General features: G+C 44.9%; 1 pseudogene; it reads left to right on the top strand.

Moving 5' to 3' along the window:
- Window positions 1–27500, top strand: part of LOC116372040 (dolichyl-diphosphooligosaccharide--protein glycosyltransferase subunit STT3B-like) — a 90099-nt pseudogene that overhangs the window by 15804 nt on the left and 46795 nt on the right.

Raw genomic sequence — 27500 nt, 5'->3', positions numbered from 1 at the left:
TGTAGACCAGACAGTAGACCATGGACCCTCAGGCCTTGTGTTGGGGGCTTTATGGACCAGAGAGTAGACCATGGACTCTCAGGCCTTGAGTTGGGGGCTTTATGACCAGACAGTAGACCATAGACTCTCAGGCCTTGAGTTGGGGGCTTTATGGACCAGACAGTAGACCATGGACTCTCAGGCCTTGAGTTGGGGGCTTTATGGACCAGACAGTAGACCATGGACCCTCAGGCCTTGAGTTGGGGGCTTTGTAGACCAGACAGTAGACCATGGACCCTCAGGCCTTGAGTTGGGGGCTTTATGGACAAATATGTCTTTATTTAAAACGCATGTATTTCGACTATTCGGATATCCCCCCAATTTTATTTTTTTAATCGAATAGTGAAATCATTTAAAATGCCCATCCCTAGTCTCTCTCTCTCTCTCTCTCTCTCTCTCTCTCTCTCTCTCTCTCTGTCTCTCTCTATGTATCTCTCTCTGTATCTCTCTCTGTATCTCTCTCTCTCTCTCTCTCTCTCTCTCTCTCTCTCTCTCTCTCTCTCTCTCTCTCTCTCTCTCTCTCTCTCTCTGTCTCTCTCTCTCTCTGTCTCTCTCTCTCTCTCTCTCTCTCTCTGTCTCTCTCTCTGTATCTCTCTCTGTATCTCTCTCTCTCTCTCTCTCTCTCTCTCTCTCTGTCTCTCTCTCTCTCTCTCTCTCTCTCTCTCTCTCTGTCTCTCTCTCTCTCTCTCTCTGTCTCTCTCTCTGTCTCTCTCTCTCTCTCTCTCTCTGTCTCTCTCTGTCTCTCTGTCTCTCTCTCTCTCTCTCTCTGTATCTCTCTCTCTCTCTCTCTCTCTCTCTCTCTCTCTGTCTCTCTCTCTCTCTCTCTCTCTCTCTCTCTCTCTCTCCGCTTCTCCAATTGGATGACTAACTACTCAGAGTAACTGCCTCCATGTTGACTGCACATTATATTCTCTCTTGGAATGCTTGTTGGTCAGAGTACAGTTTTTTCCCCCTGCCTGCTTCCAATGAGGTTGCTCATGTCCTGTAGGGTCTAGGAGTGGAATAGACAGACTGGCCTGCTGCTCTGCTGTTCTGTTCTGTAGGGTCTAGGAGTGGAATAGACAGACTGGCCTGCTGCTCTGTCCTGTAGGGTCTAGGAGTGGAATAGACAGACTGGCCTGCTGCTCTGTCCTGTAGGGTCTAGGAGTGGAATAGACAGACTGGCCTGCTGCTCTGCTGTTCTGTTCTGTAGGGTCTAGGAGTGGAATAGACAGACTGGCCTGCTGCTCTGCTGTTCTGTAGGGTCTAGGAGTGGAATAGACAGACTGGTTTCACTACAACACACAGCATGTTGCTCTCATCTCTTCTCACTCTGTAATGTAAAGCAGAACAGATCAGTTTAATCTCTCTGATTAGTAGAGTTTCTACTGCTTCTGCTTGGGTCAGCACGTTACTGATCACACACACAACCACACACACACTCACAACAACAACACACACACAACCACACACACACTCACAACAACACACACACTCACAACAACAACACACACACGCTCACATCACACACACAACCACACACACACTCAGAACAACAACACACACATGCTCACACCACACACACACACGCTCACATCACACACACAACCACACACACACTCAGAACAACACCACACACACGCTCACACCACACACACACGCACTCACACCACACACACACACACTCACATCACACACACAACCACACACACACTCAGAACAACAACACACACATGCTCACACCACACACACACGCTCACACCACACACACACACACGCTCACACCACACACACACGCTCACACCACACACACACACGCTCACACCACACACACACACACGCTCACACAACACACACACACACACACTCACACACTCACAACACACACACCATTTTGGGAAGCAAAGGTAAATGTTAAATCACGGCTGCTGTAACTAACCTTGTTAGTCATCGCTATGATTTCTCAGTCTGGTAGTTAACCCTGACGTGATGTTTACCTGACTGACTGTCATATCCCTCTACAGAGCTAGATATCACTGATGTTTACCTGACTGACTGTCATATCCATCTACAGAGCTAGATATCACTGATGTTTACCTGACAACCAGGGTTGCACGCCAGGCCCAGTCATGTGAAATCCTTAGATTAGGACCTTATGAATTGATTTCAATTGACTGATTTCATTATGTGAACTGTAACTCAGTAAAATCTTTGAAATAGTTGCGTTTATATTTTTGTTCAGAATAGTTTATGATCCTAATTAACAGTATAAACGAAAAGGAAATTAGCATTCAGCCTGGCCTCTTTTCTCTCTCTCTCTGGCAGATTCATATTGTGTCAACATAATAACACAATGAATATTTATTATTCAAGATGACATATTTATTCCACTTTGATAATTAACCCAGAAAGGAGAATAAGTTGTTTACTTTCATCTGTCAATTAAACAATAAGTCTGAATCTGGAAATGTCATGTTTTATAATCAAAAGGCAGTTCAAGGCTCTCTGTCATTCTCACCCTGTCTGTCTCTGTCTGTCTGTCTCTCTGTCTGTCTGTCTGTCTGTCTGTCTGTCTGTCTGTCTGTCTGTCTGTCTGTCTGTCTGTCTGTCTGTCATTCTCACCCTGTCTGTCTGTCTGTCTGTCATTCTCACCCTGTCTGTCTGTCTGTCTGTCTGTCTGTCTGTCTGTCTGTCTGTCTGTCTGTCTGTCTGTCTGTCTGTCTGTCTGTCTGTCTGTCTGTCTGTCTGTCTGTCTTCTGTCTGTCTGTCTGTCTGTCTCTGTCTGTCTGTCTGTCATTCTCACCCTGTCTGTCCTGTCTCTCTGTGTCTCTGTCTGTCTGTCTGTCATTCTCACTCTGTCTGTCTGTCTGTCTGTCTGTCTGTCTGTCGTCTGTCTGTCTGTCTGTCTGTCTGTCTGTCTGTCTGTCTGTCTGTCTGTCTGTCATTCTCACCCTGTCTGTCTGTCTGTCTGTCTGTCTGTCTGTCTGTCTTCTGTCTGTCTGTCTGTCTGTCTGTCTGTCTGTCTGTCTGTCTGTCTGTCTGTCATTCTCACCCTGTCCTGTCTGTCTGTCTGTCATTCTCACCTGTCTGTCTGTCTGTCTGGTCTGTCTGTCTGTCTGTCTGTCTGTCTGTCATTCTCACCCTGTCTGTCTGTCTGTCTGTCTGTCTGTCTGTCTGTCATTCTCACTCTGTCTGTCTGTCTGTCTGTCTGTCTCTCTGTGTCTCTGTCTGTCTGTCTGTCTGTCTGTCATTCTCACTCTGTCTGTCTGTCTCTCTGTCTGTCTGTCTGTCTGTCTGTCTGTCTGTCTGTCTGTCTGTCTGTCTGTCTGTCTGTCTGTCTGTCTGTCTGTCTGTCTGTCTGTCCTGTCATTCTCACCCTGTCTGTCTGTCTCTCTGTGTCTCTGTCTGTCTGTCTGTCTGTCTGTCTGTCTGTTCTGTCTGTCTGTCTGTCTGTATGTCTGTCTGTCTGTCTGTCTGTCTGTCGTCTGTCTGTCATTCTCACTCACTCACTCACTCACTCTGTCGTTGTCTGTCTGTCTTGTCTGTCTGTCTGTCTGTCTGTCTGTCTGTCTGTCTGTCTGTCTGTCGTCTGTCTGTCTGTCTGTCATTCTCACCATGTCTGTCTGTCTGTCTGTCTGTCTGTCTGTCTGTCTGTCTGTCTGTCTGTCTGTCTGTCTGTCTGTCTGTCTGTCTGTCTGTCTGTCTCTCTTCATTCTCACCAGACAGGGTGAGACAGACCTGTTTGTGGTGTGACCAGGCAAGTATTAGAGACATGTAGAACACATTTACAGTATTAGAGACATGTACAGTATTAGAGACATGTAGAACACATTACAGTATTAGAGACATGTAGAACACATTACAGTATTAGAGACATGTAGAACACATTTACAGTATTACAGACGTGTACATTTTGTCTTGCCCATTCACCCTCTGAATTGCACAAATACTCGAGGCTTACACATTCATGTTTTGTCTACTCAGTATAAAAATCCCAGTCTTAGGTCAGTTAGGATCACCCACTTTAATTAAGAATGTGAAATGTCAGAATAATAGTAGAGAGAATTATTTATTTCAGCTTTTATTTCTTTCATCACATTCCCAGTGGGTCAGAAGTTTACATACACTCAATTAGTATTTGGTAGCATTGCCTTTACATTTTTTAACTTGGGTCAAACGTTTCGGGTAGCCTTCCACAAGCTTCCCACAATAAATTGGATACATTTTGGCCCATTCCTCCTGACAGAGCTGGTGTAACTGAGTCAGGTTTGTAGACCTCCTTGCACATGCTTTTTCAGTTCTGCCCATAAATGTTCTATAGGATTGAGGTCAGGGCTTTGTGATGGCCACTCCAATACCTTGACTTTGTTGTACTTAAGCCATTTTTTCACAACTTTGGAAGTATGCTTGGGGTCATTGTCCATTTGGAAGACCCATTTTTGACCAAGCTTTAACTTCCTGACTGATGTCTTGAGATGTTGCTTCAAAATATCCACATAATGTTCCCTCCTCATGATGCCATCTATTTTGTGAAGTGCACCAGTCCCTCCTGCAGCACCCCCACAACATGATGCTGCCACCCCCCGTGCTGCACGGTTGGGATGGTGTTCTTCGGCTTGCAAACCTCCCCCTTTTTCCTCCAAACATAACGATGGTCATTATGGCCAAACAGTTCTATTTTTGTTTCATCAGACCAGAGGACATTTCTCCAAAAAGTACGATCTTTGTCCCCATGTGTAGTTGCAAACCGTAGTCTGGCTATTTTATGGCGGTTTTGGAGCAGTGGCTTCTTCCTTGCTGAGCGGCCTTTCAGGTTATGTCGATATAGGACTCGTTTTACTGTGGATATAGATACTTTTGCCTCCAGCATCTTCACAAGGTCCTTTGCTGTTGTTCTGGGATTGATTTGCACTTTTCACACAAAGTACGTTCATCTCTAGGAGACAGAACGCGTCTCCTTCCTGAGCGGTATGAAGGCTGTGTGGTCCCATGGTGTTTATACTTGCGTACTATTGTTTGTACAGATGAACGTGGTACCTTCAAGCGTCTGAAATTTCTCCCAAGGATGAACCAGACTTGTGGAGGTCTAAAAAAAAATGTATGGGGTCTTGGCTGATTTCTTTAGATTTTCCCATGATGTTAAGCAGAGGCACTGAGTTTGAAGGTAGGCCTTGAAATACATCCACAGGTACACCTCCAATTGACTCAAATTATGTCAATTAAGCATATCAGAAGCTTCTAAAGCAATGACATCATTTTCTGGAATTGATGATGAACGTGGTACCTTCAGGTGTCTGGAAATTTCTCCTTCCTGAGAGGTATTTTTATTTATTTCACCTTTATTTAACCAGGTAGGACAGTTGAGAACACCTTTATTTAACCAGGTAGGCTAGTTGAGAACACCTTTATTTAACCAGGTAGGACAGTTGAGAACACCTTTATTTAACCAGGTAGGACAGTTGAGAACACCTTTATTTAACCAGGTAGGACAGTTGAGAACACCTTTATTTAACCAGGTAGGACAGTTTGAGAACACCTTTATTTAACCAGGTAGGACAGTTGAGAACACCTTTATTTAACCAGGTAGCGACAGTGAGAACACCTTTATTTAACCAGGTAGGCTAGTTGAGAACATCTTTATTTAACCAGGTAGGCTAGTTGAGAACACCTTTATTTAACCAGGTAGGCTAGTTGAGAACACCTTTATTTAACCAGGTAGGCTAGTTGAGAACACCTTTATTTAACCAGGTAGACTAGTTGAGAACACCTTTATTTAACCAGGTAGGCTAGTTGAGAACACCTTTATTTAACCAGGTAGGCTAGTTGAGAACACCTTTATTTAACCAGGTCGGCTAGTTGAGAACACCTTTATTTAACCAGGTAGGACAGTTGAGAACACCTTTATTTAACCAGGTAGGACAGTTGAGAACACCTTTATTTAACCAGGTAGGCTAGTTGAGAACATCTTTATTTAACCAGGTAGGCTAGTTGAGAACACCTTTATTTAACCAGGTAGGCTAGTTGAGAACACCTTTATTTAACCAGGTAGGCTAGTTGAGAACACCTTTATTTAACCAGGTAGGCTAGTTGAGAACACCTTTATTTAACCAGGTAGGCTAGTTGAGAACACCTTTATTTAACCAGGTAGGCTAGTTGAGAACACCTTTATTTAACCAGGTAGGCTAGTTGAGAACACCTTTATTTAACCAGGTAGGCTAGTTGAGAACACCTTTATTTAACCAGGTAGGCTAGTTGAGAACACCTTTATTTAGCCAGGTAGGCTAGTTGAGAACACCTTTATTTAACCAGGTAGGCTAGTTGAGAACACCTTTATTTAACCAGGTAGGCTAGTTGAGAACACCTTTATTTAACCAGGTAGGACAGTTGAGAACACCTTTATTTAACCAGGTAGGACAGTTGAGAACACCTTTATTTAACCAGGTAGGCTAGTTGAGAACACCTTTATTTAACCAGGTAGGACAGTTGCGAACACCTTTATTTCACCAGGTAGGCTAGTTGAGAACACCTTTATTTAACCAGGTAGGCTAGTTGAGAACACCTTTATTTAACCAGGTAGGCTAGTTGAGAACACCTTTATTTAACCAGGTAGGACAGTTGAGAACACCTTTATTTAACCAGGTAGGACAGTTGAGAACACCTTTATTTAACCAGGTAGGACAGTTGAGAACACCTTTATTTAACCAGGTAGGACAGTTGAGAACACCTTTATTTAACCAGGTAGGACAGTTGAGAACACCTTTATTTAACCAGGTAGGACAGTTGAGAACACCTTTATTTAACCAGGTAGGACAGTTGAGAACACCTTTATTTAACCAGGTAGGACAGTTGAGAACACCTTTATTTAACCAGGTAGGACAGTTGAGAACACCTTTATTTAACCAGGTAGGACAGTTGAGAACACCTTTATTTAACCAGGTAGGCTAGTTGAGAACACCTTTATTTAACCAGGTAGGCTAGTTGAGAACACCTTTATTTAACCAGGTAGGACAGTTGAGAACACCTTTATTTAACCAGGTAGGACAGTTGAGAACAAGTTCTCATTTACAATTGCGACCTGGCCAAGATAAAGCAAAGCAATTCAACACATACAACAACAGAGAGTTACACATGGAGTAAAACAAACATATGTAGCCATCCTCTGGCTGTGGTTCAATGTACAGTAGTAATGTAGCCATCCTCTGTGGTTCAATGTGGAGTAGTAATGTAGCTGTCCTCTGGCTTTGGTTCAATGTGAGGTAGTAATGTAGCCATCCTCTGACTGTGGTTCAATGTGGAGTAGTAATGTAGCCGTCCTCTGGCTGTGGTTCAATGTGGAGTAGTAATGTAGCCGTCCTCTGTGGTTCAATGTGGAGTAGTAATGTAGCTGTCCTCTGGCTGTGGTTCAATGTGGAGTAGTAATGTAGCCATGCTCTGTGGTTTAATGTACAGTAGTAATGTAGCCATCCTCTGGCTGTGGTTCAATGTGGAGTAGTAATGTAGCTGACCTCTGGCTGTGGTTCAATGTACAGTAGTAATGTAGCCATCCTCTGGCTGTGGTTCAATGTACAGTAGTAATGTAGCCATCCTCTGTGATTCAATGTGGAGTAGTAATGTAGCCGTCCTCTGTGGTTAAATGTACAGTAGTAATGTAGCCGTCCTCTGTGGTTCAATGTACAGTAGTAATGTAGCCGTCCTCTGTGGTTCAATGTAGAGTAGTAATGTAGCCATCCACTGTGGTTCAATGTACAGTAGTAATGTAGCCGTCCTCTGGCTGTGGTTCAATGTACAGTAGTAATGTAGCCGTCCTCTGGCTGTGGTTCAATGTGGAGTAGTAATGTAGCCACCCTCTGGCTGTGGCTCAATGTGGAGTAGTAATGTAGCCGTCCTCTATGGTTCAATGTGGAGTAGTAATGTAGCCATCCTCTGTGGTTCAATGTGGAGTAGTAATGTAGCTGTCCTCTGTGGTTCAATGTGGAGTAGTAATGTATCCATCCTCTGTGGTTCAATGTACAGTAGTAATGTAGCCATCCTCTGTGGTTCAATGTGGAGTAGTAATGTAGCCATCCTCTGGCTCTGGTTCAATGTACAGTAGTAATGTAGCCGTCCTCTGGCTGTGGTTCAATGTACAGTAGTAATGTAGCCGTCCTCTGGCTGTGGTTCAATGTGGAGTAGTAATGTACCCATCCTCTGTGGTTCAATGTGGAGTAGTAATGTAGCTGTCCTCTGTGGTTCAATGTGGAGTAGTAATGTAGCCGTCCTCTGACTGTGGTTCAATGTACAGTAGTAATGTAGCCGTCCTCTGTGGTTCAATGTGGAGTAGTAATGTATCCATCCTCTGTGGTTCAATGTACAGTAGTAATGTAGCCATCCTCTGTGGTTCAATGTGGAGTAGTAATGTAGCCATCCTCTGGCTCTGGTTCAATGTACAGTAGTAATGTAGCCGTCCTCTGGCTGTGGTTCAATGTACAGTAGTAATGTAGCCGTCCTCTGGCTGTGGTTCAATGTGGAGTAGTAATGTAGCCGTCCTCTGGCTGTGGTTCAATGTGGAGTAGTAATGTACCCATCCTCTGTGGTTCAATGTGGAGTAGTAATGTAGCCATCCTCTGTGGTTCAATGTGGAGTAGTAATGTAGCCATCCTCTGGCTGTGGTTCAATGTGGAGTAGTAATGTAGCCGTCCTCTGGCTGTGGTTCAATGTGGAGTAGTAATGTACCCATCCTCTGTGGTTCAATGTGGAGTAGTAATGTAGCCATCCTCTGTGGTTCAATGTGGAGTAGTAATGTAGCCATCCTCTGGCTGTGGTTCAATGTGGAGTAGTAATGTAGCCATCCTCTGGCTCTGGTTCAATGTACAGTAGTAATGTAGCTGACCTCTGGCTGTGGTTCAATGTGGAGTAGTAATGTAGCCATCCTCTGTGGTTCAATGTGGAGTAGTAATGTACCCATCCTCTGTGGTTCAATGTGGAGTAGTAATGTACCCATCCTCTGTGGTTCAATGTGGAGTAGTAATGTACCCACCCTCTGTGGTTCAATGTGGAGTAGTAATGTAGCCATCCTCTGTGGTTCAATGTACAGTAGTAATGTACCCATCCTCTGTGGTTCAATGTGGAGTAGTAATGTAGCAGGACTTTCGTTCCATAGCAGTTTGACAGTCACATTTCCTTCAGTCATTTCCTGTCATTTCTCTGCTGATGATTATCTAGGGGAGGAAATAGAGCATATAAACCACCTGTTCTGAACTAATATTTATACCAAACGGTTTAGGGTGCAAACCCAGATCAGCTACATATCTCTTAGGGTCCAAACCCAGATCGGCTACATATCTCTTAGGGTCCAAACCCAGATCAGCTACATATCTCTTAGGGTCCAAACCCAGATCGGCTACATATCTCTTAGGGTCCAAACCCAGATCCATCCTCTTAGGGTCCAAACCCAGATCGGCTACATATCTCTAGGGTCCAAACCCAGATCCATCCTCTTAGGGTTCAAACCCAGATCGGCTACATATCTCTTAGGGTCCAAACCCAGATCGGCTACATATCTCTTAGGGTCCAAACCCAGATCCATCCTCTTAGGGTCCAAACCCAGATCGGCTACATATCTCCTAGGGTCCAAACCCAGATCGGCTACATATCTGTTAGGGTCCAAACCCAGATCGGCTACATATCTCTTAGGGTCCAAACCCAGATCCATCCTCTTAGGGTTCAAACCCAGATCGGCTACATATCTCTTAGGGTCCAAACCCAGATCGGCTACATATCTCTTAGGGTCCAAACCCAGATCCATCCTCTTAGGGTCCAAACCCAGATCGGCTACATATCTCCTAGGGTCCAAACCCAGATCGGCTACATATCTCCTAGGGTCCAAACCCAGATCGGCTACATATCTCTTAGGGTCCAAACCCAGATCGGCTACATATCTCTTAGGGTCCAAACCCAGATCGGCTACATATCTCTTAGGGTCCAAACCCAGATCGGCTACATATCTCTTAGGGTCCAAACCCAGATCGGCTACATATCTCTTAGGGTCCAAACCCAGATCGGCTACATATCTCTTAGGGTCCAAACCCAGATCGGCTACATATCTCTTAGGGTCCAAACCCAGATCCATCCTCTTAGGGTCCAAACCCAGATCGGCTACATATCTCTTAGGGTCCAAACCCAGATCCATCCTCTTAGGGTCCAAACCCAGATCGGCTACATATCTCTTAGGGTCCAAACCCAGATCCATCCTCTTAGGGTCCAAACCCAGATCGGCTACATATCTCCTAGGGTCCAAACCCAGATCGGCTACATATCTGTTAGGGTCCAAACCCAGATCGGCTACATATCTCTTAGGGTCCAAACCCAGATCGGCTACATATCTCTTAGGGTCCAAACCCAGATCGGCTACATATCTCTTAGGGTTCAAACCCAGATCGGCTACATATCTCTTAGGGTCCAAACCCAGATCGGCTACATATCTCTTAGGGTCCAAACCCAGATCCATCCTCTTAGGGTTCAAACCCAGATCGGCTACATATCTCTTAGGGTCCAAACCCAGATCCATCCTCTTAGGGTCCAAACCCAGATCGGCTACATATCTCTTAGGGTCCAAACCCAGATCGGCTACATATCTCTTAGGGTCCAAACCCAGATCGGCTACATATCTCCTAGGGTCCAAACCCAGATCCATCCTCTTAGGGTCCAAACCCAGATCGGCTACATATCTCTTAGGGTCCAAACCAAGATCGGCTACATATCTCTTAGGGTCCAAACCCAGATCGGCTACATATCTCCTAGGGTCCAAACCCAGATCGGCTACATATCTCCTAGGGCCCAAACCCAGATCGGCTACATATCTCTTAGGGTCCAAACCCAGATCGGCTACATATCTCTGAGGGTCCAAACCCAGATCGGCTACATATCTGTTAGGGTCCAAACCCAGATCGGCTACATATCTCTTAGGGTCCAAACCCAGATCGGCTACATATCTCTTAGGGTCCAAACCCAGATCGGCTACATATCTCTTAGGGTCCAAACCCAGATCGGCTACATATCTCTTAGGGTTCAAACCCAGATCGGCTACATATCTCTTAGGGTACAAACCCAGATTGGCTACATATCTCTTAGGGTCCAAACCCAGATCGGCTACATATCTCTTAGGGTTCAAACCCAGATCGGCTACATATCTCTTAGGGTCCAAACCCAGATCGGCTACATATCTCTTAGGGTCCAAACCCAGATCGGCTACATATCTCTTAGGGTCCAAACCCAGATCGGCTACATATCTCTTAGGGTCCAAACCCAGATCGGCTACATATCTCTTAGGGTCCAAACCCAGATCGGCTACATATCTCTTAGGGTCCAAACCCAGATCGGCTACATATCTCTTAGGGTTCAAACCCAGATCGGCTACATATCTCTTAGGGTCCAAACCCAGATCGGCTACATATCTCTTAGGGTCCAAACCCAGATCGGCTACATATCTCTTAGGGTCCAAACCCAGATCGGCTACATATCTCTTAGGGTCCAAACCCAGATCGGCTACATATCTCTTAGGGTCCAAACCCAGATCGGCTACATATCTCTTAGGGTCCAAACCCAGATCGGCTACATATCTCTTAGGGTCCAAACCCAGATCGGCTACATATCTCTTAGGGTCCAAACCCAGATCGGCTACATATCTCTTAGGGTCCAAACCCAGATCGGCTACATATCTCTTAGGGTTCAAACCCAGATCGGCTACATATCTCCACATCCATAGACCTTGTGTTATTATTGTCCTCCACTACACAGTCAGCAGGAAAAGGGTTAGCGAACTAGCTTACCTCAGCTGCATGACAAATATCTTCAATCTCTTAACGTTACCGTTGACCAATGACAAGTCAGCCTTTGAATCATGTTTTTAAGCTTACAACATGGCTTGTTCAGTTTGCAGTAACGTTAAATGCTTTAGCTATTCATTATATCCTCTGGGTTTCACCAGATCACAGCCTGGGGTGGCAGGGTAGCCTAGTGGTTAGAGCGTTGGACTAGTAACTGGAAGGTTGCAAGTTCAAATCCCTGAGCTGACAAGGTACAAATCTGACGTTCTGCCCCTGAACAGGCAGTTAACCCACTGTTCCTAGGCCGTCATTGAAAATAAGAATTTGTTCTTAACTGACTTGCCTAGTTAAATAAAGGTTAAACAAAATAAATCAATAAAAAAAACTGCCTGGTTCGCTCTGGAGTCCCTAAAACATTAAACAACATGAATAACAAGTCATACGAATGTCCAACACCCATATAACAAGCTACATGTATAGCTAGTTGGCTAATGTTAGCTAGTCAGCTTGTTAAATAGTGATTTTTATAAATACATTTTACGTCAACATATGCATAATCGTTTCCCTACATGAAGTAAAATGTGTTGCATGATTGGTTAGGAAGTTGTAATGACTCTCTGTTCCGTCAGAATCTCTTCAGAAGCTCGTTCTCTGGTGTATAATTCATGGTGTTGTGATGTTCAGAGGAGGAGAGATGTCTTCTAGGAGCTGCTAGTCTGTTCTGTTCTACTCTGTTCTGTTCTGTTCCAATATGTTCTGTTCTGTTCTACTCTGTTCTGTTCTGTTCCAATCTGTTCTGTTCTGTTCCAATCTGTTCTGTTCTGTTCTGATCCAATCTATTCTGCTCTGTTCCAATCTGTTCTGTTCCAATATGTTCTGTTCTGTTCTACTCTGTTCTGTTCCAATCTGTTCTGTTCTGTTCCAATCTGTTCTGGTCTGTTCTGTTCCAGTCTGTTATGTTCTGTTCCATTCTGTTCTGTTCCATTCTGTTCCAGTCTGTTCTGTTCCAATCTGTTCTGTTCTGGTCTGTTCTGTTCCAGTCTGTTCTGTTCTGTTCCAATCTGTTCTGTTCTGATCCAATCTGTTCTGTTCTGTTCCAATCTGTTCTGTTCCAATCTGTTCTGGTCTGTTCTGTTCTGTTCCAATCTGTTCTAGTCTGTTCTGTTCCAATCTATTCTGCTCTGTTCCAATCTGTTCTGTTCCAATCTGTTCTGTTCCAATCTGTTCTGGTCTGTTCTGTTCCAATCTGTTCTAGTCTGTTCTGTTCCAATCTGTTCTGCTCTGTTCCAATCTGTTCTGTTCCAATCTGCTCTGTTCCAGTCTGTTCTGTTCTGTTCCAGTCTGTTCTGTTCTGTTCCAATCTGTTCTGCTCTGTTCTGTTCTGTTCCAATCTGTTCTGTTCCAATCTGCTCTGTTCCAGTCTGTTCTGTTCTGTTCCAGTCTGTTCTGTTCTGTTCTGCTCTGTTCCAATCTGTTCTGTTCCAATCTGTTCTGTTCCAGTCTGTTCTGTTCTGTTCCAGTCTGTTCTGTTCTGTTCCAGTCTGTTCTGTTCTGTTCCAGTCTGTTCTGTTCTGTTCCAATCTGTTCTGTTCTGTTCCAGTCTGTTCTGTTCTGTTCTGTTCTGTTCTACTCTCTTCCAATCTGTTCTACTCTGTTCTGTTCTGTTCCAGTCTGTTCTGTTCTGTTCCAATCTGTTCTGTTCTGTTCCAATCTGTTCTGTTCCAGTCTGTTCTGTTCTGTTCCAGTCTGTTCTGTTCTGTTCCAATCTGTTCTGTTCTGTTCCAGTCTGTTCTGTTCTGTTCCAGTCTGTTCTGTTCTGTTCCAATCTGTTCTGTTCTGTTCCAGTCTGTTCTGTTCTGTTCTGTTCTGCTCTGTTCTGTTCTGTTCCAATCTGTTCTATTGTATTTTGTTATATTCTGCTCTGTTCTGTTCTGTTCTAGTCCTCTGAAGTCCTCTGATGACTAACATGAACAAATCTGTCTGATGTGGTCAACACTGTCTGGCACCATTAGACTGTCTTTCAGCCTCTCCTTCATAATCCCCTCTCTCCTCTCTGTCAGTCCCAAGACTCCATGTTACCACTGGGCCTGTTTCCCGCTATCCAATTGGACTAGATTTTGTCCACTAACCTTACAACCAAATTCATATGAAAAGTAGAAGTTACAGTCTCTCTCCCTGGTAGCCCTCATAACAACAAAATCTCAACATAACTGTCTTGGTGCCCAAACTTTCCCTCAGTCAGCAGTGTTCTGACACACCTACTGGAGAGAGGGACACACACCTACAGCTAATCTATGGCTACGGAGAGAGGGACATACACACACACACAGCTAAACCTATGGCTATGGAGAGGGACACACACAGCTAAATCTATGGCTATGAAGAGAGGGACATACTCACACTGATATGGCTATGGAGAGAGGGACATACTCACACTGATATGGCTACGGAGAGAGGGACATACACACACACACAGCTAAACCTATGGCTATGGAGAGGGACACACACAGCTAAATCTATGGCTATGAAGAGAGGGACATACTCACACTGATATGGCTATGTAGCAGTGTTTGTTGAATGTGCAGCTAGATAAAAAAAAGAGAGGCGTCTCTGTAGCTCAAGGATATTTGGTCCGACAGAGATACAGAATTGTTTAATGTCCAGACTACCATCGTAGTGTGGTTTAGTCATTCATCATGGGAGTCTGAAGAGCCTCTGTCTGTTTGTCTGTCTGACGTAGACTGAGAGGCTAGAGTACTGAAATGTGGGTGACATTTTAAATCTGTTTTTCCATTTATCTTGTGAAAAACAATGCTCAACCTTATCTTTTTTTCAAAAAACAATGATTGTTTCAGTCGTTTCTCATGCAATTATGGAGCACAGTTGTTAAATGTGTGCTGTCTTCCGTCTCAGTGGGGATTTCTGTCACAGTTGGTATTTTAGCTTTCCAATTTGAGATAATTGTATAAAAACTAAATGTATTTTGTCGAGTTAGATTGTTCTGTAACTACTTCATTATGATTTTGAATACGATCCAAGTCATCAGGCGTACTGTTGAGTCATCAGGCGTACTATTGAGTCATCAGGTGTACTATTGAGTCATCAGGTGCACTGTTGAGTCATCAGGTGCACTGTTGAGTCATCAGGCGCACTGTTGAGTCATCAGGCGTACTGTTGAGTCATCAGGCGTACTGTTGAGTCATCAGGCGTACTGTTGAGTCATCAGGCGTACTGTTGCGTCATCAGGCGTACTGTTGAGTCATCGGGCGTACTGTTGAGTCATCGGGCGTACTGTTGAGTCATCGGGCATACTGTTGAGTCATCGGGCGTACTGTTGAGTCATCTGGCGTACTGTTGAGTCATCAGGCGTACTGTTGAGTCATCAGGCGTACTGTTGAGTCATCAGGCGTACTGTTGAGTCATCAGGCGTACTGTTGAGTCATCAGGCGTACTGTTGAGTCATCAGGTGTACTGTTGAGTCATCAGGCGTACTGTTGAGCCATCAGGCATACTGTTGAGTCATCAAGCATACTGTTGAGTCATCAAGCATACTGTTGAGTCAGTGTAGTTCAGCCTTCTGTCTGAAACCTTTGGGAGTGTAGTAGTGGTGTGGTGTAGTGTAGTAGTAGTGTTGTAGTAGTAGTGGTGTACTGTAGTAGTAGTGGTGTAGTGTAGTAGTGGTGTAGTGTAGTAGTAGTGGTGTAGTGTAGTAGTAGTGGTGTAGTGTAGTAGTAGTGGTGTAGTGTAGTAGTAGTGGTGTAGTGTAGTAGTAGTGGTGTAGTAGTAGTAGTAGTGTACTGTAGTAGTAGTGGTGTAGTGTAGTAGTAGTGTAGTAGTAGTAGTAGTAGTGGTGTAGTGTAGTAGTGGTGTAGTAGTAGTGGTGTACTGTAGTAGTGGTGTGGTGTAGTAGTAGTGGTGTAGTGTAGTAGTAGTAGTAGTGGTGTAGTGGTGTATTGTAGTAGTAGTGGTGTAGTGTAGTAGTGGTAGAGTGTAGTGTAGTAGTGGTGTAGTGTAGTAGTAGTAGTAGTGGTGTAGTGGTGTAGTGTAGTAGTAGTGGTGTAGTGTAGTAGTAGTGGTGTAGTGTAGTAGTGGTGTAGTGTAGTAGTAATAGTGCAGTAGTAGTAGTGGTGTAGTAGTAGTGGTGTACTGTAGTAGTGGTGTAGTGTAGTAGTAGTGGTGTAGTGTAGTAGTAGTGGTGTAGTGTAGTAGTGGTGTAGTGTAGTAGTAGTGGTGTAGTGTAGTAGTGGTAGAGTGTAGTGTAGTAGTGGTGTAGTGTAGTAGTGGTGTAGTGTAGTAGTAATAGTGCAGTAGTAGTAGTGGTGTAGTAGTAGTGGTGTACTGTAGTAGTGGTGTAGTGTAGTAGTAGTGGTGTAGTGTAGTAGTAGTGGTGTAGTGTAGTAGTAGTGGTGCAGTGTAGTAGTAGTAGTGTAGTAGTAGTGGTGTAGTGTAGTAGTAGTAGTGTAGTAGTAGTGGTGTAGTGTAGTAGTTGTAGTGGTGTACTGTAGTAGTGGTGTAGTGTAGTAGGAGTAGTGGTGTAGTATAGTGGTGTAGTGTAGTAGTAATAGTGGTGTAGTGTAGTAGTGGTGTAGTGTGGTGTGGTGTAGTTGTGTTGTAATGGCGTAGTGTAGTAGTAGTGGTGTAGTGTAGTAGTTGTAGTGGTGTACTGTAGTAGTGGTGTAGTGTAGTAGTAGTAGTGGTGTAGTGTAGTAGTGGTGTAGTAGTGGTGTAGTAGTGGCGTAGTGCAGTAGTAGTAGTGGTGTAGTGTAGTAGTAGTAGTGGTGTAGTAGTGGTGTAGTGTAGTTGTGTTGTACTGGTGTAGTGTAGTAGTGGTGTAGTGTAGTTGTGTTGTAGTGGTGTAGTGTAGTAGTGGTGTAGTGTAGTAGTGGTGTAGTGTAGTTGTGTTGTAGTGGTGTAGTGCGGTAGTGGTGTAGTGTAGTAGTGTTGTAGTGGTGTAGTGTAGTAGTGGTGTAGTGTAGTAGTGTTGTAGTGGTGTAGTGTAGTAGTGGTGTAGTAGTGGTATAGTGTAGTAGTGTTGTAGTGGTGTAATGTAGTGGTGTAGTAGTGGTATAGTGTAGTAGTGGTGTGGTGATGTAGTGGTATAGTGTAGTAGTGTTGTAGTGGTGTAGTGTAGTAGTGTAGTAGTGGTATAGTGCTGTAGTGGTATAGTGTAGTAGTGGTATAGTGTTGTAGTTGTGTTGTAGTGGTGTAGTAGTGGTGTAGTAGTGTAGTGGTGTAGTAGTGGTATAGTGTTGTAGTGGTATAGTGTAGTAGTGGTGTGGTGATGTGGTTGTGTTCATGTCTTCCATACTAACAGTGTGTCTCTCTGTCTCCTGTGTTTCAGGTTCAACTACAGATCTACTCACCATCTGACCATCAACGGCTTCTACGACTTCCTCAACTGGTTCGATGACAGGGCCTGGTACCCACTGGGCAGGATAGTGGGGGGCACGGTGAGTGGAATAACTCAAGTGTATTGTGATTGTGGGCCTTGTACCCACTATGCATTGTGAGTGGATGGGATTAGGAGAGGAAAATAGCTCTCTGTTTCTCTGGCCTGGTTCCCACTGGGCACGGTGAGTGGTGGATTAGGAGAGGAAAATAGCTCTCTGTTTCTCTGGCCTGGTTCCCACTGGGCACGGTGAGTGGTGGATTAGGAGAGGAAAATAGCTCTGTTTCTCTCTCTTTCTCTCTCTGTTGTTTTCTCTCTGTCTCCTGCTCTCTCCCTCTCCCTCTCGATCCTGCTCTCTCTCGATCCTGCTCTCTCTCTCGATCCTGCTCTCTCTCTTTCTCTCTCTGGGTCTTGGATTTATCCTATTTTAGTCCTCTCTGTCTCCCCCAAGGTTTACTCAGGTCTGATGATATCAGCTGGTCTCTCTCTCTCTCTCTCTCCCTCTCTCTCTCCTCTCTCTCCTCTCTCTCTCTCTCTCTCTCTCTCTCTCTCTCTCTCTCTCTCTCTCTCTCTCTCTCTCACCTCTCTCTCTCCAGGTTTACCCAGGTCTGATGGTAACAGCTGGTCTCTCTCTCTCTCTCCAGGTTTACCCAGGTCTGATGGTAACAGCTGGTCTCTCTCTCTCTCTCCAAGTTTACCCAGGTCTGATGGTAACAGCTGGTCTCTCTCTCTCTCTCCAAGTTTACCCAGGTCTGATGGTAACAGTTGGTCTCTCTCTCTCTCTCCAGGTTTACCCAGGTCTGATGGTAACAGCTGGTCTCTCTCTCTCCAGGTTTACCCAGGTCTGATGCTAACAGCTGGTCTCTCTCTCTCTCTCCAGGTTTACCCAGGTCTGATGGTAACAGCTGGTCTCTCTCTCTCTCTCCAGGTTTACCCAGGTCTGATGGTAACAGCTGGTCTCATCCACTATGTTCTAAACCTGCTCCACATCACGGTGCACATCAGAGACGTGTGTGTGTTCCTGGCACCCGTCTTCAGCGGCCTCACGTCCATCTCCACCTTCCTGCTGACCCGCGAGCTCTGGAACCAGGGGGCAGGGCTTCTGGCGGCGTGCTTCATCGCTATTGTCCCCGGTTACATCTCCCGCTCCGTGGCGGGCTCCTTCGACAATGAGGGCATCGCCATCTTTGCCCTCCAGTTTACCTACTATCTATGGGTTAGTAGACACACCCTCCAGTTGACATATTATCTATGGGTTAGTAGAGACACCCTCCAGTTGACATATTATCTATGGGTTAGTAGAGACACCCTCCAGTTGACATATTATCTATGGGTTAGTAGAGACACCCTCCAGTTGACATATTATCTATGGGTTAGTAGAGACACCCTCCAGTTGACATATTATCTATGGGTTAGTAGAGACACCCTCCAGTTGACATATTATCTATGGGTTAGTAGAGACACCCTCCAGTTGACATATTATCTATGGGTTAGTAGAGACACCCTCCAGTTGACATATTATCTATGGGTTAGTAGAGACACCCTCCAGTTGACATATTATCTATGGGTTAGTAGAGACACACCCTCCAGTTGACATATTATCTATGGGTTAGTAGAGACACACCCTCCAGTTGACATATTATCTATGGGTTAGTAGAGACACCCTCCAGTTGACATATTATCTATGGGTTAGTAGAGACACACCCTCCAGTTGACATATTATCTATGGGTTAGTAGAGACACACTCCAGTTGACATATTATCTATGGGTTAGTAGAGACACACCCTCCAGTTGACATATTATCTATGGGTTAGTAGACACACCCTCCAGTTGACATATTATCTATGGGTTAGTAGAGACACACCCTCCAGTTGACATATTATCTATGGGTTAGTAGAGACACCCTCCAGTTGACATATTATCTATGGGTTAGTAGAGACACCCTCCAGTTGACATATTATCTATGGGTTAGTAGAGACACCCTCCAGTTGACATATTATCTATGGGTTAGTAGACACACCTTCTGGATGATAGCGGGGTGAACAGGCAGTGGCTCGGGTGGTTTTTGTCCTTAATGATCTTTTTGGCCTTCCCTGTGACATCGGGTGGTGTAGGTGTCCTGGAGGGCAGGTAGTTTTCCCCCGGTGATGCGTTGGGCAGACCGTACCACCCTCTGAAGAGCCCTGCGGTTGCAGGCGGTGCTGTTGCTTTACCAGGCGGTGATGCAGCCTGACAGGATCCTCTCAATTGTGCATCTGTAAAGGTTTCTGAGGGTCTTGGGGGCCAATCCGAATCTCTTCAGCCTCCTGAGGTTGAAGAGGCGCTGTTGGGACTTCTTCATCACACTGTTGGTGTGGGTGGACCATTTCAGTTTGTCAGTGATGTTGTACACCGATGAACTTGAAGCTTTCCACCTTCTCCACTGCGTCCCGTCGTCTGTGGATAGGGTCGTGTTCCCTCTGCTGTTTCCTGAAGTCCACGATCAGCTCCTTTGGTTTGTTTTTTGTTGACGTTGAGGGAGAGGTTATTTTCCTGCCACCACTCTCCCAGGGCCCTCACCTCCTCCCTGTAGGCTGTCTCATCGTTGTTGGTTATCAAGCCTACTACTGTTGTGTCATCTGCAAACTTGATGATTGAGTTGGAGGCGTCCATGGCCACGTAGTCGTGGGTGAACAGGGAGTACTGGATGGGGCTGAGCACGCACCCTTGTGGGGTTCCAGTGTTGTTTCCAACCTTCACTGCCTGGGGGTGGCCTGTGAGGAAGTCCAGGACCCAGTTGCACAGGGCGGGGTTCAGACCCAGGGCCTCGAGCTTGATAGATGAGGAGGGTGATGGAGGGTACTATGGTGTTGAATGCTGAGCTATAGTCAATGATCAGCATTCTTAAATAGGTATTCCTCTTGTCCAGATGGGATAGGGCTGTGTGCAGTGCGATGGCAATTGCATCGTCTGTGGCTCTTTTGGGGTGGTAAGCAAACTGGAGTGGGTCTAGGGTATCAGGTAGGGTGGAGGTGATCTGATCCTTGACTAGTCTCTCAAAGCACTTCATGATGACAGAAGTGAGTGCTACGGGGCGATAGTCATTTAGTTCAATTATCTTTGCTTTGTTCCTTTACCCAAGAATAGTGGCCATCTTGATTCATGTGGGCACAGCAGACTGGGATAGGGAGAGATTGAATATGTCCATAAACACTCCAGCCAGCTGGTCTGCACATGCTCTGAGGACGCGGCCGGGGATGCTGCCTGGACCGGCAGCCCTGTGAGGGTTAACACGCTTAAATGTTCTACTCACCTCGGCCGTGGTGAAGGTGAGCCCACAGTCCTTGGTAGCGGGCCGTGTCCATGGCACTGTGGTATAGTCAAAGCGGTGTTTAGCGGGGGAAGAAGGTGTTTAGCTTGTCCGGAAGCAAGACGTCAGTGTCCACGACATGACTGGTTTTCCCTTTGTAGTCCGTGATTGTCTGTAGACCCTGCCACATACGTCTCCTGTCTGATTGTCTGTAGACCCTGCCACATACGTCTCCTGTCTGATTGTCTGTAGACTCTGCTACATACGTCTCCTGTCTGATTGTCTGTAGACTCTGCTACATACGTCTCCTGTCTGATTGTCTGTAGACTCTGCTACATACGTCTCCTGTCTGATTGTCTGTAGACCCTGCCACATACGTCTCCTGTCTGATTGTCTGTAGACACTGCCACATACATCTCGTGTCTGAGCTGTTGAATCGCGACTCCACTTTGTCTCTGTACTGACGTTTTGCCTGTTGGATCGTCTTACGGAGGGAATAACGACACTGTTTGTATTCAGCCATATTCCCAGTCACGTTGCCATGGTTAAATGTGTTGGTTTGTGCTTTCAGGTTTGTGTGGATACTGACCATATATCCATGGTTTCAGGTTTGGGTGGATACTGACATGTATCCATGGTTTGAGTGGATACTGACATATATCCATGGTTTGAGTGGATACTGACCATATATCCATGGTTTCAGGTTTAGGTGGATATTGACATATATCCATGGTTTGAGTGGATACTGACATATATCCATGGTTTCAGGTTTGAGTGGATACTGACATATATCCATGGTTTCAGGTTTGAGTGGATACTGACATATATCCATGGTTTCAGGTTTGAGTGGATACTGACATATATCCATGGTTTAGGTGGATACTGACATATATCCATGGTTTAGGTGGATACTGACCATATATCCAAAGTGCCGGTATCACCGGTATTAAACCCAAACGCACACACAGACACACTGCAGGATTTAATTAGTGCTTTTCCAGGGCAGATTTGGGGTCAGTTCAGTTTAGGCATTAGTTCTGGGACAAGGTTACTCATCACACGTTTTCAGGTCACCAAACAACCTCTGCTACACATGCAGCTAAACATTGAACATCCAACTACCAAAACCCTCCCATTCAGCTTTTTCTATATCTGCCAGGCCGCTTCCCAAAGACCTGGAGACGCTCCTGTCTTTAACTAGATGGAGCTCTGACTGAGTAGCGACTGATTAACACAGACAGACAGTCATCAAAGACCTGGAGACGCTCCTGTCTTTAACTAGATGGAGCTCTGACTGAGTAGCGACTGATTAACACAGACAGACAGTCATCAAAGACCTGGAGACGCTCCTGTCTTTAACTAGATGGAGCTCTGACTGAGTAGCGACTGATTAACACAGACAGACAGTCATCAAAGACCTGGAGACGCTCCTGTCTTTAACTAGATGGAGCTCTGACTGAGTAGCGACTGATTAACACAGACAGACAGTCATCAAAGACCTGGAGACGCTCCTGTCTTTAACTAGATGGAGCTCTGACTGAGTAGCGACTGATTAACACAGACAGACAGTCATCAAAGACCTGGAGACGCTCCTGTCTTTAACTAGATGGAGCTCTGACTGAGCAGCGACAGACTAACACAGACAGACAGTCATCAAAGACCTGGAGATGCTCCTGTCTTTAACTAGATGGAGCTCTGACTGAGTAGCGACTGATTAACACAGACAGACAGTCATCAAAGACCTGGAGACGCTCCTGTCTTTAACTAGATGGAGCTCTGACTGAGCAGCGACAGACTAACACAGACAGACAGTCATCAAAGACCTGGAGACGCTCCTGTCTTTAACTAGATGGAGCTCTGACTGAGTAGCGACTGATTAACACAGACACACAGTCATCAAAGACCTGGAGACGCTCCTGTCTTTAACTAGATGGAGCTCTGACTGAGTAGTGACTGATTAACACAGACAGACAGTCATCAAAGACCTGGAGACGCTCCTGTCTTTAACTAGATGGAGCTCTGACTGAGTAGCGACTGATTAACACAGACAGACAGTCATCAAAGACCTGGAGACGCTCCTGTCTGAGCAGCGACAGACTAACACAGACAGACTAACACAGACAGACATCAAAGACTTGGAGACGCTTCTGTCTTTAACTAGATGGAGGTCTGACTGAGCAGCGACAGACTAACACAGACAGACAGTCATCAAAGACCCGGAGACGCTCCTGTCTGAGCAGCGACAGACTAACACAGACAGACTAACACAGACAGTCATCAAAGACCTGGAGACACTCCTGTCTTTAACTAGATGGAGGTCTGACTGAGCAGCGACAGACTAACACAGACAGACAGATATCAATGACCTGGAGACGCTCCTGTCTTTAACTAGATGGAAGTCTGACTGAGCAGCGACAGACTAACACAGACAGACAGTCATCAAAGACAGTGTAGTGTATAGTTAATATCTGATATCAAACTGACATCAGTTAATTAATAGATACAAAAATTAAGTTTGGCTCCAATACTGGTGTACATGTAGAGTGTGTGTGTGTGTGTGTGTGTGTATATGTAGATGGTGTGTGTGTGTGTGTATGTAGATGGTGTGTGTGTATGTAGATGGTGTGTGTGTGTGTGTGTGTATATGTAGATGGTGTGTGTGTGTGTGTGTATGTAGATGGTGTGTGTGTGTGTGTGTGTATATGTAGATGGTGTGTGTGTGTGTGTGTGTGTGTGTGTGTGTGTGTGTGTGTGTGTGTGTGTGTGTGTGTGTGTGTGTGTGTGTGTGTGTGTGTGTGTGTGTGTAAAGGCTGAAGGCTGTTTTGAACTGCTGAATCCCCAGCCATCTCCTTCTTGCCGTAACACAGAGTAAACAAACAAACATCAAATAGGGCCGACCAACCAGCTCTCTCATCATTAATCCCAGCTGTACCTATCTAAGTGTTGTAACCGTGGCAACATACCCCAGATACATTACTCTTCCTGTTGTTGACTTTATTTAATCTGTTTTAATGTCTCACTGGCTTTTGTGGGTCATTTAATTCTCATCTGTCCAATCCTAGGTTGTAAGTCAGACTTGTTTAAGTCAAGCCTTATAAACTCTCTATGTTAGCCTAATAACACAAGCGCACACACACAACACACCGTACACACACACACACACACACACACACACACACACACACACACACACACACACACACACACACACACACAACATATCGTACGTGCACACACACACATACACACACACACACACACCACATCATACACACATACACACACACACACACGCAGCTTAAGATGTCTGGTTCTGTGAGCTACAGATCTCTAGTTTGAATTGAGCTAATGCTGTGTAGTGTAGCAGTCTAGCAGGTCGTTAAGGAAAAACCATGAATAATTTACTGTCCCTGTTCAATATGCATATGCTCTATGTCTCTACTGTTCAATATGCAGCTGCTCTATGTCTCTACTGTTCAATATGCAGCTGCTCTATGTCTCTACTGTCCCTGTTCAATATGCAGCTGCTCTATGTCTCTACTGTCCCTGTTCAATATGCAGCTGCTCTATGTCTCTACTGTTCAATATGCAGCTGCTCTATGTCTCTACTGTCCCTGTTCAATATGCAGCTGCTCTATGTCTCTACTGTTCAATATGCAGCTGCTCTATGTCTCTACTGTCCCTGTTCAATATGCAGCTGCTCTATGTCTCTACTGTCCCTGTTCAATATGCAGCTGCTCTATGTCTCTACTGTTCAATATGCAGCTGCTCTATGTCTCTACTGTTCAATATGCAGCTGCTCTATGTCTCTACTGTCCCTGTTCAATATGCAGCTGCTCTATGTCTCTACTGTCCCTGTTCAATATGCAGCTGCTCTATGTCTCTACTGTTCAATATGCAGCTGCTCTATGTCTCTACCGTTCAATATGCAGCTGCTCTATGTCTCTACTGTTCAATATGCAGCTGCTCTATGTCTCTACTGTTCAATATGCAACTGCTGTATGTCTCTACTGTCCCTGTTCAATATGCAGCTGCTATATGTCTCTACTGTTCAATATGCAGCTGCTCTTTGTCTCTGCTGTTCAATATGCAGCTGCTCTCTGTCTCTACTGTTCAATATGCAGCTGCTCTATGTCTCTACTGTTCAATATGCAGCTGCTCTATGTCTCTACTGTTCAATATGCAGCTGCTCTTTGTCTCTACTGTTCAATATGCAGCTGCTCTATGTCTCTACTGTTCAATATGCAGCTGCTCTATGTCTCTACTGATCAATATGCAGCTGCTCTATGTCTCTACTGTTCAATATGCAGCTGCTCTATGTCTCTACTGTTCAATATGCAGCTGCTCTTTGTCTCTACTGTTCAATATGCAGCTGCTCTATGTCTCTACTGTCCCTGTTCAATATGCAGCTGCTCTATGTCTCTGCTGTTCAATATGCAGCTGCTCTATGTCTCTACTGTTCAATATGCAGCTGCTCTTTGTCTCTACTGTTCAATATGCAGCTGCTCTATGTCTCTACTGTCTCTGTTCAATATGCAGCTGCTCTATGTCTCTACTGTCCCTGTTCAATATGCAGCTGCTCTCTGTCTCTACTGTTCAATATGCAGCTGCTCTATGTCTCTACTGTTCAATATGCAGCTGCTCTTTGTCTCTACTGTTCAATATGCAGCTGCTCTATGTCTCTACTGTTCAATATGCAGCTGCTCTTTGTCTCTACTGTTCAATATGCAGCTGCTCTATGTCTCTACTGTTCAATATGCAGCTGCTCTATGTCTCTACTGTTCAATATGCAGCTGCTCTATGTCTCTACTGTTCAATATGCAGCTGCTCTATGTCTCTACTGTCTCTGTTCAATATGCAGCTGCTCTATGTCTCTACTGTTCAATATGCAGCTGCTCTATGTCTCTACTGTTCAATATGCAGCTGCTCTATGTCTCTACTGTTCAATATGCAGCTGCTCTTTGTCTCTACTGTTCAATATGCAGCTGCTCTATGTCTCTACTGTTCAATATGCAGCTGCTCTATGTCTCTACTGTCTCTGTTCAATATGCAGCTGCTCTATGTCTCTACTGTCCCTGTTCAATATGCAGCTGCTCTTTGTCTCTACTGTTCAATATGCAGCTGCTCTGTCTCTACTGTTCAATATGCAGCTGCTCTTTGTCTCTACTGTTCAATATGCAGCTGCTCTATGTCTCTACTGTTCAATATGCAGCTGCTCTATGTCTCTACTGTCCCTGTTCAATATGCAGCTGCTCTCTGTCTCTACTGTTCAATATGCAGCTTCTCTATGTCTCTACTGTTCAATATGAAGCTGCTCTATGTCTCTACTGTTCAATATGCAGCTGCTCTATGTCTCTACTGTCCCTGTTCAATATGCAGCTGCTCTCTGTCTCTACCGTTCAATATGCAGCTGCTCTATGTCTCTACTGTTCAATATGCAGCTGCTCTCTGTCTCTACTGTTCAATATGCAGCTGCTCTATGTCTCTACTGTTCAATATGCAGCTGCTCTATGTCTCTACTGTTCAATATGCAGCTGCTCTATGTCTCTACTGTTCAATATGCAGCTGCTCTATGTCTCTACTGTTCAATATGCAGCTGCTCTATGTCTCTACTGTTCAATATGCAGCTGCTCTATGTCTCTACTGTTCAATATGCAGCTGCTCTATGTCTCTACTGTCCCTGTTCAATATGCAGATGCTCTATGTCTCTACTGTTCAATATGCAGCTGCTCTATGTCTCTACTGTCCCTGTTCAATATGCAGCTGCTCTATGTCTCTACTGTTCAATATGCAGCTGCTCTATGTCTCTACTGTTCAATATGCAGCTGCTCTATGTCTCTACTGTTCAATATGCAGCTGCTCTATGTCTCTACTGTTCAATATGCAGCTGCTCTATGTCTCTACTGTTCAATATGCAGCTGCTCTATGTCTCTACTGTTCAATATGCAGCTGCTCTATGTCTCTACTGTTCAATATGCAGCTGCTCTATGTCTCTACTGTTCAATATGCAGCTGCTCTATGTCTCTGATGTTCAATATGCAGCTGCTCTATGTCTCTACTGTTCAATGTGCAGCTGCTCTATGTCTCTACTGTTCAATATGCAGCTGCTCTATGTCTCTACTGTTCAATATGCAGCTGCTCTATGTCTCTGCTGTTCAATATGCAGCTGCTCTATGTCTCTACTGTTCAATATGCAGCTGCTCTATGTCTCTACTGTCTCTGTTCAATATGCAGCTGCTCTATGTCTCTACTGTCCCTGTTCAATATGCAGCCGCTCTATGTCTCTACTGTTCAATATGCAGCTGCTCTTTGTCTCTACTGTTCAATATGCAGCTGCTCTCTGTCTCTACTGTTCAATATGCAGCTGCTCTATGTCTCTACTGTTCAATATGCAGCTGCTCTATGTCTCTACTGTTCAATATGCAGCTGCTCTCTGTCTCTACTGTTCAATATGCAGCTGCTCTATGTCTCTACTGTTCAATATGCAGCTGCTCTATGTCTCTACTGTTCAATATGCAGCTGCTCTGTCTCTACTGTTCAATATGCAGCTGCTCTATGTCTCTACTGTTCAATATGCAGCTGCTCTTTGTCTCTACTGTTCAATATGCAGCTGTTCTATGTCTCTACTGTCCCTGTTCAATATGCAGCTGCTCTCTGTCTCTACTGTTCAATATGCAGCTGCTCTATGTCTCTACTGTTCAATATGCAGCTGCTCTATGTCTCTACTGTTCAATATGCAGCTGCTCTATGTCTCTACTGTCTCTGTTCAGTATGCAGCTGCTCTATGTCTCTACTGTCCCTGTTCAATATGCAGCTGCTCTATGTCTCTACTGTTCAATATGCAGCTGCTCTATGTCTCTACTGTCCCTGTTCAATATGCAGCTGCTCTATGTCTCTACTGTTCAATATGCAGCTGCTCTATGTCTCTACTGTCCCTGTTCAATATGCAGCTGCTCTATGTCTCTACTGTCCCTGTTCAATATGCAGCTGCTCTTTGTCT

Source organism: Oncorhynchus kisutch, unplaced genomic scaffold, assembly GCF_002021735.2.
Source record: "Oncorhynchus kisutch isolate 150728-3 unplaced genomic scaffold, Okis_V2 scaffold3864, whole genome shotgun sequence".
In the NCBI taxonomy this organism is placed as follows: domain Eukaryota; kingdom Metazoa; phylum Chordata; class Actinopteri; order Salmoniformes; family Salmonidae; genus Oncorhynchus; species Oncorhynchus kisutch.
This window is presented reverse-complemented; position numbering and strand designations above follow the sequence as displayed.